The sequence below is a fragment of the Musa acuminata genome, chromosome BXJ2-2, assembly GCF_036884655.1.
Source record: "Musa acuminata AAA Group cultivar baxijiao chromosome BXJ2-2, Cavendish_Baxijiao_AAA, whole genome shotgun sequence".
Taxonomy (NCBI): Eukaryota; Viridiplantae; Streptophyta; class Magnoliopsida; order Zingiberales; family Musaceae; genus Musa; species Musa acuminata.
Genome location: NC_088339.1, coordinates 8,309,434 through 8,325,827, shown reverse-complemented (window position 1 = coordinate 8,325,827; position 16,394 = coordinate 8,309,434).

The following is a 16,394-nucleotide window of genomic DNA, read 5'->3' as shown; positions in this document are numbered from 1 at the left end:
ATATTTGGCGCACTCTTGAAATCACGCACGAGGGAACTAGTAGAGTCAAAGACTCGAAAGTTAATATTTTACTGCATCATTTCGAGCTTTTTCATATGAAACCAAGCGAAACCGTTGTTGACATGTACACCCGTTTTACGGATGTCATCAATGGTTTAAAATCACTTGGTAAAAGCTTTTCGGATTTTGAACTCGTTAACAAAGTTTTGCGCTCACTTTCTAAAACTTGGGATTCAAAAGTAACTGCTATTCAAGAATTGAAAAACTTGAACCAATTTCCACTTGAAGAACTAATTGGTTCATTGATCACATATGAAATGACGTGCAATGCACGTGAAGAACTTGAGAACCACCTTCCAAAGAACAGGAAGGATTTGGGACATAGAACATTTGAAGACCACTCGAGCATAAGCTCAAGTGATGGTGAACTTAAACTACAAATGAAACAAAAATTAAAAAGTAAAAAGAATGGAACTACTTGCTTTGAACGCAAGAAGAAGAACAAAAATTGGGATGAATCAAGCTCCTCCGAAAACGAGAAGAAAATCAACAAAGGCGAGGTGGCAAACTACGCCTTTACGCCTTTCGACGCTGAGGTAATCAAAATGCCTTTAATTTACTTTGAAATTACATGATGCTTTTCATAAAGCATTTTTCTTTTTTATTTAATTTTCTTGAAAATTACATGTTTAATAATTTTATAATGAAAATACAAACAATTAGGAATCATGCTTATCATTCTAGTAATTTTGAAAATAATCATGAAAATTGCATGTTTATGATAAACAAAATGATTTTGATTAAAAATACCTTATGAAATCATGCTATATGTGGTTGAGAAGTGTATCATGTTGATTTCCATTGTTATTTCTCGATTTTGAGTATATGAAATCATGTTCAATTTGAAGTTATGATTAATGAGTATATATTTTTGAAATTATGATGATTCTTGATATTTATGGATTGTCGATTTTCATGATAATAACAGTGGCTTTAAAAAAAAAAAAAATTTGATGCATGTTTTCATAAATGAAAAGGCATGCTAACATGAAATCGATCACTTAAAATGAAACACTTAAAAAGGGGAAAAATATATTATCAATGAAATCATGAATCTATTTATGTTATAAATTTTGTGAGCCATAAAAATGATTTTGATAATTTAAAATTGAAATGAGTTTTATCAAAATCATGATCTTGATTTATCAAATTGAATGAATTGAAAATGAATAAAGATTTTTCTCTGTGACTTGTATTCCTTGTATTCATGATATGATTTTTATGCAATTCTTTGTATTTATGAAATATTTATCTCATCACCCAATTATTTCTTTTTCAATATTCCTCAAGTGATGATATGAATGCATGAGATATTCATGAATTTATTTTGATGTATGCAAATGAGAAACTTCGATCATGCATGGTAGAATGCAATGTGACAAATTAATACCATGATGATTTAAAATATTTATGATTTGGAATGATGCATATGCTTTTTTTATGATGTGTATCATGAATGCTTTAAATGATAAATGTTTGGAATCATGATTAAAATGAAATGATAAATACTTAAAAAATATTGATTTAATGTTCGGTATCATGAATACTTCATTATCATACATTAAAATAGTGATAAATATTTTGAAAATAAATGATTGTATCATGTTAGATGATTTTATATATTGTGCATGATAAGCTATAAGTGGTGATTGAAACAATGATTGAAATAATATGAATAATGATTTGGAATCATGCATATAATAATGAGTTTATATGTTTTGAAAATGTGCATGTTTTAATTTGAAAATATAATGATGCACAAATGAGATTGATACTAACCTTTGTCATGATTTAAAAATTGATGTAAAGGGTTTTTCCCTTCTTTTTGACAATGACAAAAGGGGAGATAACTAGCTTGCACAATTCAAGAAGAAAGTAAAAATTGCACTTCTTAAAAGAGAAGAAATTGCTATCTTGAACATCACCAAAAAGTGCTATCTTGCAAATCTCAAGACACACAAATGCAATCATGCAAAATTTGTAATTTTGCACATCATTAAAATTTATGATGCTTTGGTGATTATGCATGTTCTAAAATGTTATAAAATTCACTAGCTTGCATGATATAGAACTTAGCTATATTGAATATCACCAAGGAATGCTATCTTGCCTATCTCAAGAAGCAAAAAGTTAACTTGCACATCTAGCAAAACTTATATTTCAAGAAGCAAGAGTTGCTTTCTTGAACATCTCAAAATTGCTAGCTTGCGGGCCTTAAAATGTAGAAATTTTTTGCTAGCTTGAATATGGTAAACTTGCTATCATACTACCATGATGATGAGCATACCTTATCTTCATGATTATATTTGAAAAACTATGGCAAAAATCTGTCCGAATGATGAAACCTGTTAAAATTATTTTTCGGACTTTTTTTGATTAAATGATAAAATCACTTGATTGCCATAATGATTTTATACAATTACTTGCCATGATTACATGTTGGAAATTATGTGCTTGAATACAAAAATTTCCATGATAATAAGCATGTTTTACCTTCATGATTGTAATTGAATATCTCTAGTAAAACCCTGTCCGAATGTATGAAAGTGTCAAATTTCATTTTCGGATTTTCTTGATCCTAACAATTGGATTTTCTTGATACATTATCCTCTTCCGAATTTAACAAGCATATGTCATATCAAGTTTAATTCACATCATTGATTTTTGACATATGGAATCATCTAGCAAATGCACTTATCATGTGAAAAATATTTTTCGAGAAACATATTTGATGATTCCCTCTTATAAAAGGAAGATATTTTTATATACAAGGATTTGACTCACTTACATATCTTAATCCTTGCAAAACTGAAGTGTGCTTTAATATCTTATCAATTTGAACTTCATATATGGCTTTCCTCCTTCATGTAAAAAGATAACAAATAAAAAGGAAGAAGCAATAAAAGCTATCTCCATGTCATGTTTTCCTCGAGATGTTTGCATAATTGGTATCCTATCACTCACTGTTGGAAAATGACATGAACCAACTTATGGCATCGTACTTATATTTAAAATTTGCTTATATCGGTCTCCTTGTTGTTGATGACAAAGGGGGAGAAATATATAAATTGATACTATGAGTGCCATATTTGAAGAATATGAATAGATGTTATGAATGCCATATTATGATGAGATATCAAGAGCAGCATTCATATGAATAGGTGCTATGAATGTCATATCATGTTAAGATATCAAGAAATTGAATCGCAATTTTACATGTTGATATCTTACCATTTGATGATAGCATACTTGCATGATGGTAACAATAGATATTATGTTTTTCATGCAATGAGTTAAAACTTACGTCACAAACACTTGATTGTGGTACTTCTCCTTTTTGTTGATGACAAAGGGGGAGAAGTATGTTGATGACATCACATGTTATGCATAAGTTTATGATGATATGTTGCTTGGATTTTTGAATCCAAGAGTTTCTATCAATATGGCATATTGATAGGGGGAGTTTGTTTAAACCCTGGGAGTTAAGGTTAACTCCGTTTATGATGACATGTTGCTTAGATTTTTTAATCTAAGAGTTTCTATCAATATGGCATATTGATAGGGGGAGTTTGTTTAAACTCCGGGAGTTAAGATTAGCTCCGTCATCAAGTAGTTGTCATCATCAAAAAGGGGGAGATTGTTGAATCTCGTATTTTAATGATGAAACTACTTGATATATGTTTATGATTTAATCTGCGTTTTGAGTGACGCAGGGTGCTTCGATCAGGATGAGACAATTAAAGCAGGAACATCATGTTGTGCCGGAGGAACATGTCAGAAGATTGGACGTCGGGCCGGTGGATCGGTCGACGTATCGATAGAAGGCTTCGGGCCGTGGACTCGGGCATCGGGCCAAGAAGAGTGGGTATTGTGCCAAGGATATCGGAGTTGCGGAGCCAACTGGCCGATTGGGCAATAGGCTGCAGGAAAGGACGATGCGCCGAAGAATCGGACGAAGCGTCGAGGGACCAATGACATGCCGGACAACTTGGTTAATTGCTTCGGATTAATTGTCTCGATCGAAGTTTTGTTTACATGTGCAGGATTAACTACGATGAAAGTAAGACATGCAGCAGGAGTTGCGCCGGAATCAAGACAATGATCACGTTGGGAGTTCGAGAGTTCTACGGAAGTTCGGACGGTTGTCGGAGGTTCTGCGGGAACAAATCCGAGAAGTCCAGGAGCTTGCCAAAGAAGCTTGTCGGAACTCGCCAAGTGGATCGTTGCAAGTCCAGGAGTTTGCCGGAAGTCCGCAGGAGCATCACCGAGGGTTCATCGGATGATCGACGGAAGTTCGCCGGACGCTTGCCGGAAGAAGCGATTGACGTAACGGAGCAAGTTGTAGTAAATGTCTTAGGAAATAATCGTAGTTAGCACAATGATTAAGTTAGAAATGGTAGGTGATCCCATTAACTTAATCTTAGGGCAATCGGGCCCCTAAAAGACCCAAATTGGGCCGAATGAATCAACTCATTCGGACCTGAAATAGTGCTAGGAGGTAGCACCGCCAGGATAGGAGGTAGCACCGCCCAAGAGGCAGTCTCCAAGCGAGACTGGGCAGTGCAACCGCCCCAGCCAGGAGGTGCAACCGCCCAGGCTCAGTCTCCGAGCGAGACTGGGCGGTGCAACCTCTTATGTCAAGAGGTAGCAACGCCTGAGCTCAAGTTTCGAACTCTGCCAGGCGGTGCAACCTCTCCAGTCAGGCGGTGCAACCGCCTAAGCTCGGTCTTCGAGCTCTGGCAGAGAGGTGCAACCGCCCCTGACAGAGGTGGCACCGCCCAGAGGCTCAATCTTTGAGCTCTGCCAGGCGGTGCAACCGCTCCAGTCAGGAGGTGCAACCGCTTGATCCCGGAATTCCGGGATTTGATCGTTTTGAGCTCCAAATTTGAACTGGGTTGGGGCCTATAAATACCCCACCCATTCAGCACTGAAAAGATATAGACCTACACCGAATTCTTGATCTTTTCTGTGATTCTAAGAGCTCAAATTTGTGTAAAGTCCAAAAGTTCTCCTCTTTCTGTTCTTCAAGTCTTGAGTTGTAAAGAGAGGAGAGAAAGGTTCTGTAAGGGTTGTCTCCTGAGCCCGTCAAAAGGAGTGAAACTGTAAAAGGGCAGTTGGCCTTCGCCTATTGAAGGAAGGCCTCTAGTTGACGTCGGTGACCTCGTCGGTGGAGGAAGCCAAAAGTGGAGTAGGTCAAGACTGACCGAACCACTCTAAATCTCTGGTTTGCTTTTATTTTGAGCACTTTATCATTACTGCAAACCTCCTACATAGCTACTGCTCTCTGCGCTTTTACGAACAAGTTTCTAAGTTCTGATCTTTCCGAATCTGCATTCAGATGTAAATCGGTGTTTTCGTACGATCTTTACATTGCAGTTTACATTTACGTTTTGATTCTATTTATAACTGCAAACTGTCTTCTGCGCTTTTACGAACGAGTTTCTTTGCAGTTTACGTTTACGTTTTGATTCCATTTATAACTGCAAACTGCCTTCTACGCTTTTACGAACGAGTGTCTAAGTTCAGATCTTTCAGAATCTGCGTTTAGACGTAAACTACGTTTTGACGTAAAACTGTGCTTAGACGCAAACTGCGCTTAGACGCAATCTACGCTTAGACGCAAACTGCGCTTAGACGCAAACTGCGCTTAGACACAATCTGAGCTTAGATGCAAACTGCGCTTAGATGCAAACTGCGCTTAGATGCAATCTGCATTTAGACGCAAACTGCATTTAGATGCAAACTGCATTTAGATGCAAACTGCGTAAACTGCGCTTAGACGCAAACTGTGTTTAGACGTAAACTGCACTTAATCATAAGTAATCTTAGAATCGGCTTTTGCATCAAAATAGTTTTTATCGAACAAACGCAGCTTTCGTTTTTAATCGCTGAAAGATTTCCGCTGCACTAATTCACCCCCCCCCCCCCCTCTTAGTGCTCTCGATCCTAACAATTGGTATCAGAGCGGGGTATTTGCCCTAGAGAAGTCGTATGTGTATGGTTTAATAATAATGTTGAATCTCATATTTTGATGATGAAACCACTTGATATATGTTTATGATTTAATCTGTGTTTTGAGTGACGCAAGATGCTTCGATCATTAATGAATTTCTTCTGGAATGGTACAAATGATAACGCAATGCATATGATAAATTGGGACAACATCTGCAAATCGAAAGATGAAGGGGGACTAAACCTGAGAAATATTAAAGATTTGAATAAAGCATGTCTGGTACAGTAATTGTGGGATCTTTTGAAAAACAAATGTTCCTTATGGTCACATTGGGTTTCTGCTAGGTATCTTTCAAAGGAATCAATCTGGGAAATATCAACAAGAACATGCCACTCTGCAGCTTGGAAAGGGATTTTAAAAGCAAGGAATTGGCTAATCAAACACATTTCTTATGCAATCTCTTCTGGAACTAATACTAATATGTGGTATGTGTTGAATCTCGTATTTTGATGATGAAACTACTTGATATATGTTTATGATTTAATCTGTGTTTTGAGTGACGCAGGGTGCTTCGATCAGGATGAGACAATTAAAGCAGGAACATCATGTTGTGCCGGAGGAACATGTCAGAAGATTGGACGTCGGGCCGGTGGATCGGTCGACGTATCGACAGAAGGCTTCGGGCCGTGGACTCGGGCATCGGGCCAAGAAGAGCGGGTATTGTGCCAAGGATATCGAAGTTGCGGAGCCAACTGGCCGATTGGGCAATAGGCTGCAGGAAAGGATGATGCGCCGAAGAATCGGACGAAGCGTCGAGGGACCAATGACATGCCGGACAACTTGGTTAATTGCTTAGGATTAATTGTCTCGATCGAAGTTTTGTTTACATGTGCAGGATTAACTACGATGAAAGTAAGACATGTAGCAGGAGTTGCGTCGGAGTCAAGACAATGATCACGTTGGGAGTTCGAGAGTTCTACGGAAGTTCGGACGGTCGTCGGAGGTTTTGCGGGAACAAATCCGAGAAGTCCAGGAGCTTGCCAAAGAAGCTCGTCGGAACTCGCCAAGTGGATCGTTGCAAGTCCAGGAGTTTGCCGGAAGTCCGCAGGAGCATCACCGAGGGTTTATCGGATGATCGACGGAAGTTCGCCGGAAGCTTGCCGGAAGAAGCGATTGACGTACCGGAGCAAGTTGCAGTAAATGTCTTAGGAAATAATCGTAGTTAGCACAATGATTAAGTTAGAAATGGGAGGTGATCCCATTAACTTAATCTTGGGGCAATCGGGCCCCTGAAAGACCCAAATTGGGCCGAATGAATCAACTCATTCGGACCTGAAATAGTGCTAGGAGGTAGCACCGCTAGGATAGGAGGTAGCACCGCCCAGGAGGCAGTCTCCAAGCGAGACTGGGCGGTGCAACCGCCCCAGCCAGGAGGTGCAACCGCCCAGGCTCAGTCTCCGAGCGAGACTGGGCGGTGCAACCTCTTCTGTCAAGAGGTAGCACCGCCATAGCTCAAGTTTCGAGCTCTGCCAGGCGGTGCAACCTCTCCAGTCAAGCGGTGCAACCGCTTGAGCTCGGTCTTCGAGCTCTGGTAGAGAGGTGCAACCACCCCTGACAGAGGTGGCACCGCCCAGAGGCTCAGTCTTCGAGCTCTGCTAGGCAGTGCAACCGCTCCAGTCAGGAGGTGCAACCGCTTGATCCCGGAATTCCGGGATTTGATCGTTTTGAGCTCCAAATTTGAACTGGGTTGGGGCCTATAAATACCCCACCCATTCAGCACTGAAAAGATATAGACCTACACCGAATTCTTGATCTTTTCTGTGATTCTAAGAGCTCAAATTTGTGTAAAGTCCAAAAGTTCTCCTCTTTATGTTCTTCAAGTCTTGAGTTGTAAAGAGAGGAGAGAAAGGTTCTGTAAGGGTTGTCTCCTGAGCCCGTCAAAAGGAGTGAAACTGTAAAAGGGCAGTTGGCCTTCGCCTATTGAAGGAAGGCCTCTAGTTGACGTCGGTGACCTCGTCGGTGGAGGAAGCCAAAAGTGGAGTAGGTCAAGACTGACCGAACCACTCTAAATCTCTGGTTTGCTTTTATTTTGAGCACTTTATCATTACTGCAAACCTCCTACATAGCTACTGCTCTCTGCGCTTTTACGAACAAGTTTCTAAGTTCTGATCTTTCCGAATCTGCATTCAGATGTAAATCGGTGTTTTCGTACGATCTTTACATTGCAGTTTACATTTACGTTTTGATTCTATTTATAACTGCAAACTGTCTTCTGCGCTTTTACGAACGAGTTTCTTTGCAGTTTACGTTTACGTTTTGATTCCATTTATAACTGCAAACTGCCTTCTACGCTTTTACGAACGAGTGTCTAAGTTCAGATCTTTCAGAATCTGCGTTTAGACGTAAACTACGTTTTGACGTAAAACTGTGCTTAGACGCAAACTGCGCTTAGACGCAATCTACGCTTAGACGCAAACTGCGCTTAGACGCAAACTGCGCTTAGACACAATCTGAGCTTAGATGCAAACTGCGCTTAGATGCAAACTGCGCTTAGATGCAATCTGCATTTAGACGCAAACTGCATTTAGATGCAAACTGCATTTAGATGCAAACTGCGTAAACTGCGCTTAGACGCAAACTGTGTTTAGACGTAAACTGCACTTAATCATAAGTAATCTTAGAATCGGCTTTTGCATCAAAATAGTTTTTATCGAACAAACGCAGCTTTCGTTTTTAATCGCTGAAAGATTTCCGCTGCACTAATTCACCCCCCCCCCCCCCCTCTTAGTGCTCTCGATCCTAACAATTGGTATCAGAGCGGGGTATTTCTCATTTCGGATTTACACCCGAGAGAAATGGCTCTTCAAGAGGGCTTTTCGGTCTTTCGTCCACCGTTCTTTAACGGATTGGACTACACTTATTGGAAAACTCGAATGAGAGTTTTCTTGATTTCTCTAAATCTGGATTTATGGAATATCGTTGAAAACGGTTTTCAACTTCCCTCTAAACCGATGAACGAATGGTCGGATTTAGAGAAGAAGTATTTTTCTTTAAACGCAAAGGCTATGAATGCCTTATTTTGTGCTTTGGACAAAAATGAGTTCAATCGGGTTTCTTTGTGCGAAACGGCTTTCGATATTTGGCGCACTCTTGAAATCACGCACGAGGGAACTAGTAGAGTCAAAGACTCGAAAGTTAATATTTTACTGCATCATTTCGAGCTTTTTCATATGAAACCAAGCGAAACCGTTGTTGACATGTACACCCGTTTTACGGATGTCATCAATGGTTTAAAATCACTTGGTAAAAGCTTTTCGGATTTTGAACTCGTTAACAAAGTTTTGCGCTCACTTTCTAAAACTTGGGATTCAAAAGTAACTGCTATTCAAGAATTGAAAAACTTGAACCAATTTCCACTTGAAGAACTAATTGGTTCATTGATCACATATGAAATGACGTGCAATGCACGTGAAGAACTTGAGAACCACCTTCCAAAGAACAGGAAGGATTTGGGACATAGAACATTTGAAGACCACTCGAGCATAAGCTCAAGTGATGGTGAACTTAAACTACAAATGAAACAAAAATTAAAAAGTAAAAAGAATGGAACTACTTGCTTTGAACGCAAGAAGAAGAACAAAAATTGGGATGAATCAAGCTCCTCCGAAAACGAGAAGAAAATCAACAAAGGCGAGGTGGCAAACTACGCCTTTACGCCTTTCGACGCTGAGGTAATCAAAATGCCTTTAATTTACTTTGAAATTACATGATGCTTTGCATAAAGCATTTTTCTTTTTTATTTAATTTTCTTGAAAATTACATGTTTAATAATTTTATAATGAAAATACAAACAATTAGGAATCATGCTTATTCTAGTAATTTTGAAAATAATCATGAAAATTGCATGTTTATGATAAACAAAATGATTTTGATTAAAAATACCTTATGAAATCATGCTATATGTGGTTGAGAAGTGTATCATGTTGATTTCCATTGTTATTTCTCGATTTTGAGTATATGAAATCATGTTCAATTTGAAGTTATGATTAATTAGTATATATTTTTGAAATTATGATGATTCTTGATATTTATGGATTGTCGATTTTCATGATAATAACAGTGGCTTTAAAAAAAAAAAAAATTTGATGCATGTTTTCATAAATGAAAAGGCATGCTAACATGAAATCGATCACTTAAAATGAAACACTTAAAAAGGGGAAAAATATATTATCAATGAAATCATGAATCTATTTATGTTATAAATTTTGTGAGCCATAAAAATGATTTTGATAATTTAAAATTGAAATGAGTTTTATCAAAATCATGATCTTGATTTATCAAATTGAATGAATTGAAAATGAATAAAGATTTTTCTCTGTGACTTGTATTCCTTGTATTCATGATATGATTTTTATGCAATTCTTTGTATTTATGAAATATTTATCTCATCACCCAATTATTTCTTTTTCAATATTCCTCAAGTGATGATATGAATGCATGAGATATTCATGAATTTATTTTGATGTATGCAAATGAGAAACTTCGATCATGCATGGTAGAATGCAATGTGACAAATTAATACCATGATGATTTAAAATATTTATGATTTGGAATGATGCATATGCTATTTTTATGATGTGTATCATGAATGCTTTAAATGATAAATGTTTGGAATCATGATTAAAATGAAATGATAAATACTTAAAAAATATTGATTTAATGTTCGGTATCATGAATACTTCATTATCATACATTAAAATAGTGATAAATATTTTGAAAATAAATGATTGTATCATGTTAGATGATTTTATATATTGTGCATGATAAGCTATAAGTGGTGATTGAAACAATGATTGAAATAATATGAATAATGATTTGGAATCATGCATATAATAATGAGTTTATATGTTTTGAAAATGTGCATGTTTTAATTTGAAAATATAATGATGCACAAATGAGATTGATACTAACCTTTGTCATGATTTAAAAATTGATGTAAAGGGTTTTTCCCTTCTTTTTGACAATGACAAAAGGGGAGATAACTAGCTTGCACAATTCAAGAAGAAAGTAAAAATTGCACTTCTTAAAAGAGAAGAAATTGCTATCTTGAACATCACCAAAAAGTGCTATCTTGTAAATCTCAAGACACACAAATGCAATCATGCAAAATTTGTAATTTTGCACATCATTAAAATTTATGATGCTTTGGTGATTATGCATGTTCTAAAATGTTATAAAATTCACTAGCTTGCATGATATAGAACTTAGCTATATTGAATATCACCAAGGAATGCTATCTTGCCTATCTCAAGAAGCAAAAAGTTAACTTGCACATCTAGCAAAACTTATATTTCAAGAAGCAAGAGTTGCTTTCTTGAACATCTCAAAATTGCTAGCTTGCGGGCCTTAAAATGTAGAAATTTTTTGCTAGCTTGAATATGGTAAACTTGCTATCATACTACCATGATGATGAGCATACCTTATCTTCATGATTATATTTGAAAAACTATGGCAAAAATCTGTCCGAATGATTAAACCTGTTAAAATTATTTTTCGGACTTTTTTTGATTAAATGATAAAATCACTTGATTGCCATAATGATTTTATACAATTACTTGCCATGATTACATGTTGGAAATTATGTGCTTGAATACAAAAATTTCCATGATAATAAGCATGTTTTACCTTCATGATTGTAATTGAATATCTCTAGTAAAACCCTGTCCGAATGTATGAAAGTGTCAAATTTCATTTTCGGATTTTCTTGATCCTAACAATTGGATTTTCTTGATACATTATCCTCTTCCGAATTTAACAAGCATATGTCATATCAAGTTTAATTCACATCATTGATTTTTGACATATGGAATCATCTAGCAAATGCACTTATCATGTGAAAAATATTTTTCGAGAAACATATTTGATGATTCCCTCTTATAAAAGGAAGATATTTTTATATACAAGGATTTGACTCACTTACATATCTTAATCCTTGCAAAACTGAAGTGTGCTTTAATATCTTATCAATTTGAACTTCATATATGGCTTTCCTCCTTCATGTAAAAAGATAACAAATAAAAAGGAAGAAGCAATAAAAGCTATCTCCATGTCATGTTTTCCTCGAGATGTTTGCATAATTGGTATCCTATCACTCACTGTTGGAAAATGACATGAACCAACTTATGGCATCGTACTTATATTTAAAATTTGCTTATATCGGTCTCCTTGTTGTTGATGACAAAGGGGGAGAAATATATAAATTGATACTATGAGTGCCATATTTGAAGAATATGAATAGATGTTATGAATGCCATATTATGATGAGATATCAAGAGCAGCATTCATATGAATAGGTGCTATGAATGTCATATCATGTTAAGATATCAAGAAATTGAATCGCAATTTTACATGTTGATATCTTACCATTTGATGATAGCATACTTGCATGATGGTAACAATAGATATTATGTTTTTCATGCAATGAGTTAAAACTTACGTCACAAACACTTGATTGTGGTACTTCTCCTTTTTGTTGATGACAAAGGGGGAGAAGTATGTTGATGACATCACATGTTATGCATAAGTTTATGATGATATGTTGCTTGGATTTTTGAATCCAAGAGTTTCTATCAATATGGCATATTGATAGGGGGAGTTTGTTTAAACCCTGGGAGTTAAGGTTAACTCCGTTTATGATGACATGTTGCTTAGATTTTTTAATCTAAGAGTTTCTATCAATATGGCATATTGATAGGGGGAGTTTGTTTAAACTCCGGGAGTTAAGATTAGCTCCGTCATCAAGTAGTTGTCATCATCAAAAAGGGGGAGATTGTTGAATCTCGTATTTTAATGATGAAACTACTTGATATATGTTTATGATTTAATCTGCGTTTTGAGTGACGCAGGGTGCTTCGATCAGGATGAGACAATTAAAGCAGGAACATCATGTTGTGCCGGAGGAACATGTCAGAAGATTGGACGTCGGGCCGGTGGATCGGTCGACGTATCGATAGAAGGCTTCGGGCCGTGGACTCGGGCATCGGGCCAAGAAGAGTGGGTATTGTGCCAAGGATATCGGAGTTGCGGAGCCAACTGGCCGATTGGGCAATAGGCTGCAGGAAAGGACGATGCGCCGAAGAATCGGACGAAGCGTCGAGGGACCAATGACATGCCGGACAACTTGGTTAATTGCTTCGGATTAATTGTCTCGATCGAAGTTTTGTTTACATGTGCAGGATTAACTACGATGAAAGTAAGACATGCAGCAGGAGTTGCGCCGGAATCAAGACAATGATCACGTTGGGAGTTCGAGAGTTCTACGGAAGTTCGGACGGTTGTCGGAGGTTCTGCGGGAACAAATCCGAGAAGTCCAGGAGCTTGCCAAAGAAGCTCGTCGGAACTCGCCAAGTGGATCGTTGCAAGTCCAGGAGTTTGCCGGAAGTCCGCAGGAGCATCACCGAGGGTTCATCGGATGATCGACGGAAGTTCGCCGGACGCTTGCCGGAAGAAGCGATTGACGTAACGGAGCAAGTTGTAGTAAATGTCTTAGGAAATAATCGTAGTTAGCACAATGATTAAGTTAGAAATGGTAGGTGATCCCATTAACTTAATCTTAGGGCAATCGGGCCCCTAAAAGACCCAAATTGGGCCGAATGAATCAACTCATTCGGACCTGAAATAGTGCTAGGAGGTAGCACCGCCAGGATAGGAGGTAGCACCGCCCAAGAGGCAGTCTCCAAGCGAGACTGGGCAGTGCAACCGCCCCAGCCAGGAGGTGCAACCGCCCAGGCTCAGTCTCCGAGCGAGACTGGGCGGTGCAACCTCTTATGTCAAGAGGTAGCAACGCCTGAGCTCAAGTTTCGAACTCTGCCAGGCGGTGCAACCTCTCCAGTCAGGCGGTGCAACCGCCTAAGCTCGGTCTTCGAGCTCTGGCAGAGAGGTGCAACCGCCCCTGACAGAGGTGGCACCGCCCAGAGGCTCAATCTTTGAGCTCTGCCAGGCGGTGCAACCGCTCCAGTCAGGAGGTGCAACCGCTTGATCCCGGAATTCCGGGATTTGATCGTTTTGAGCTCCAAATTTGAACTGGGTTGGGGCCTATAAATACCCCACCCATTCAGCACTGAAAAGATATAGACCTACACCGAATTCTTGATCTTTTCTGTGATTCTAAGAGCTCAAATTTGTGTAAAGTCCAAAAGTTCTCCTCTTTCTGTTCTTCAAGTCTTGAGTTGTAAAGAGAGGAGAGAAAGGTTCTGTAAGGGTTGTCTCCTGAGCCCGTCAAAAGGAGTGAAACTGTAAAAGGGCAGTTGGCCTTCGCCTATTGAAGGAAGGCCTCTAGTTGACGTCGGTGACCTCGTCGGTGGAGGAAGCCAAAAGTGGAGTAGGTCAAGACTGACCGAACCACTCTAAATCTCTGGTTTGCTTTTATTTTGAGCACTTTATCATTACTGCAAACCTCCTACATAGCTACTGCTCTCTGCGCTTTTACGAACAAGTTTCTAAGTTCTGATCTTTCCGAATCTGCATTCAGATGTAAATCGGTGTTTTCGTACGATCTTTACATTGCAGTTTACATTTACGTTTTGATTCTATTTATAACTGCAAACTGTCTTCTGCGCTTTTACGAACTAGTTTCTTTGCAGTTTACGTTTACGTTTTGATTCCATTTATAACTGCAAACTGCCTTCTACGCTTTTACGAACGAGTGTCTAAGTTCAGATCTTTCAGAATCTGCGTTTAGACGTAAACTACGTTTTGACGTAAAACTGTGCTTAGACGCAAACTGCGCTTAGACGCAATCTACGCTTAGACGCAAACTGCGCTTAGACGCAAACTGCGCTTAGACACAATCTGAGCTTAGATGCAAACTGCGCTTAGATGCAAACTGCGCTTAGATGCAATCTGCATTTAGACGCAAACTGCATTTAGATGCAAACTGCATTTAGATGCAAACTGCGTAAACTGCGCTTAGACGTAAACTGCACTTAATCATAAGTAATCTTAGAATCGGCTTTTGCATCAAAATAGTTTTTATCGAACAAACGCAGCTTTCGTTTTTAATCGCTGAAAGATTTCCGCTGCACTAATTCACCCCCCCCCCCCCCCCCCCCCTCTTAGTGCTCTCGATCCTAACAATTGGTATCAGAGCGGGGTATTTCTCATTTCGGATTTACACCCGAGAGAAATGGCTCTTCAAGAGGGCTTTTCGGTCTTTCGTCCACCGTTCTTTAACGGATTGGACTACACTTATTGGAAAACTCGAATGAGAGTTTTCTTGATTTCTCTAAATCTGGATTTATGGAATATCGTTGAAAACGGTTTTCAACTTCCCTCTAAACCGATGAACGAATGGTCGGATTTAGAGAAGAAGTATTTTTCTTTAAACGCAAAGGCTATGAATGCCTTATTTTGTGCTTTGGACAAAAATGAGTTCAATCGGGTTTCTTTGTGCGAAACGGCTTTCGATATTTGGCGCACTCTTGAAATCACGCACGAGGGAACTAGTAGAGTCAAAGACTCGAAAGTTAATATTTTACTGCATCATTTCGAGCTTTTTCATATGAAACCAAGCGAAACCGTTGTTGACATGTACACCCGTTTTACGGATGTCATCAATGGTTTAAAATCACTTGGTAAAAGCTTTTCGGATTTTGAACTCGTTAACAAAGTTTTGCGCTCACTTTCTAAAACTTGGGATTCAAAAGTAACTGCTATTCAAGAATTGAAAAACTTGAACCAATTTCCACTTGAAGAACTAATTGGTTCATTGATCACATATGAAATGACGTGCAATGCACGTGAAGAACTTGAGAACCACCTTCCAAAGAACAGGAAGGATTTGGGACATAGAACATTTGAAGACCACTCGAGCATAAGCTCAAGTGATGGTGAACTTAAACTACAAATGAAACAAAAATTAAAAAGTAAAAAGAATGGAACTACTTGCTTTGAACGCAAGAAGAAGAACAAAAATTGGGATGAATCAAGCTCCTCCGAAAACGAGAAGAAAATCAACAAAGGCGAGGTGGCAAACTACGCCTTTACGCCTTTCGACGCTGAGGTAATCAAAATGCCTTTAATTTACTTTGAAATTACATGATGCTTTTCATAAAGCATTTTTCTTTTTTATTTAATTTTCTTGAAAATTACATGTTTAATAATTTTATAATGAAAATACAAACAATTAGGAATCATGCTTATCATTCTAGTAATTTTGAAAATAATCATGAAAATTGCATGTTTATGATAAACAAAATGATTTTGATTAAAAATACCTTATGAAATCATGCTATATGTGGTTGAGAAGTGTATCATGTTGATTTCCATTGTTATTTCTCGATTTTGAGTATATGAAATCATGTTCAATTTGAAGTTATGATTA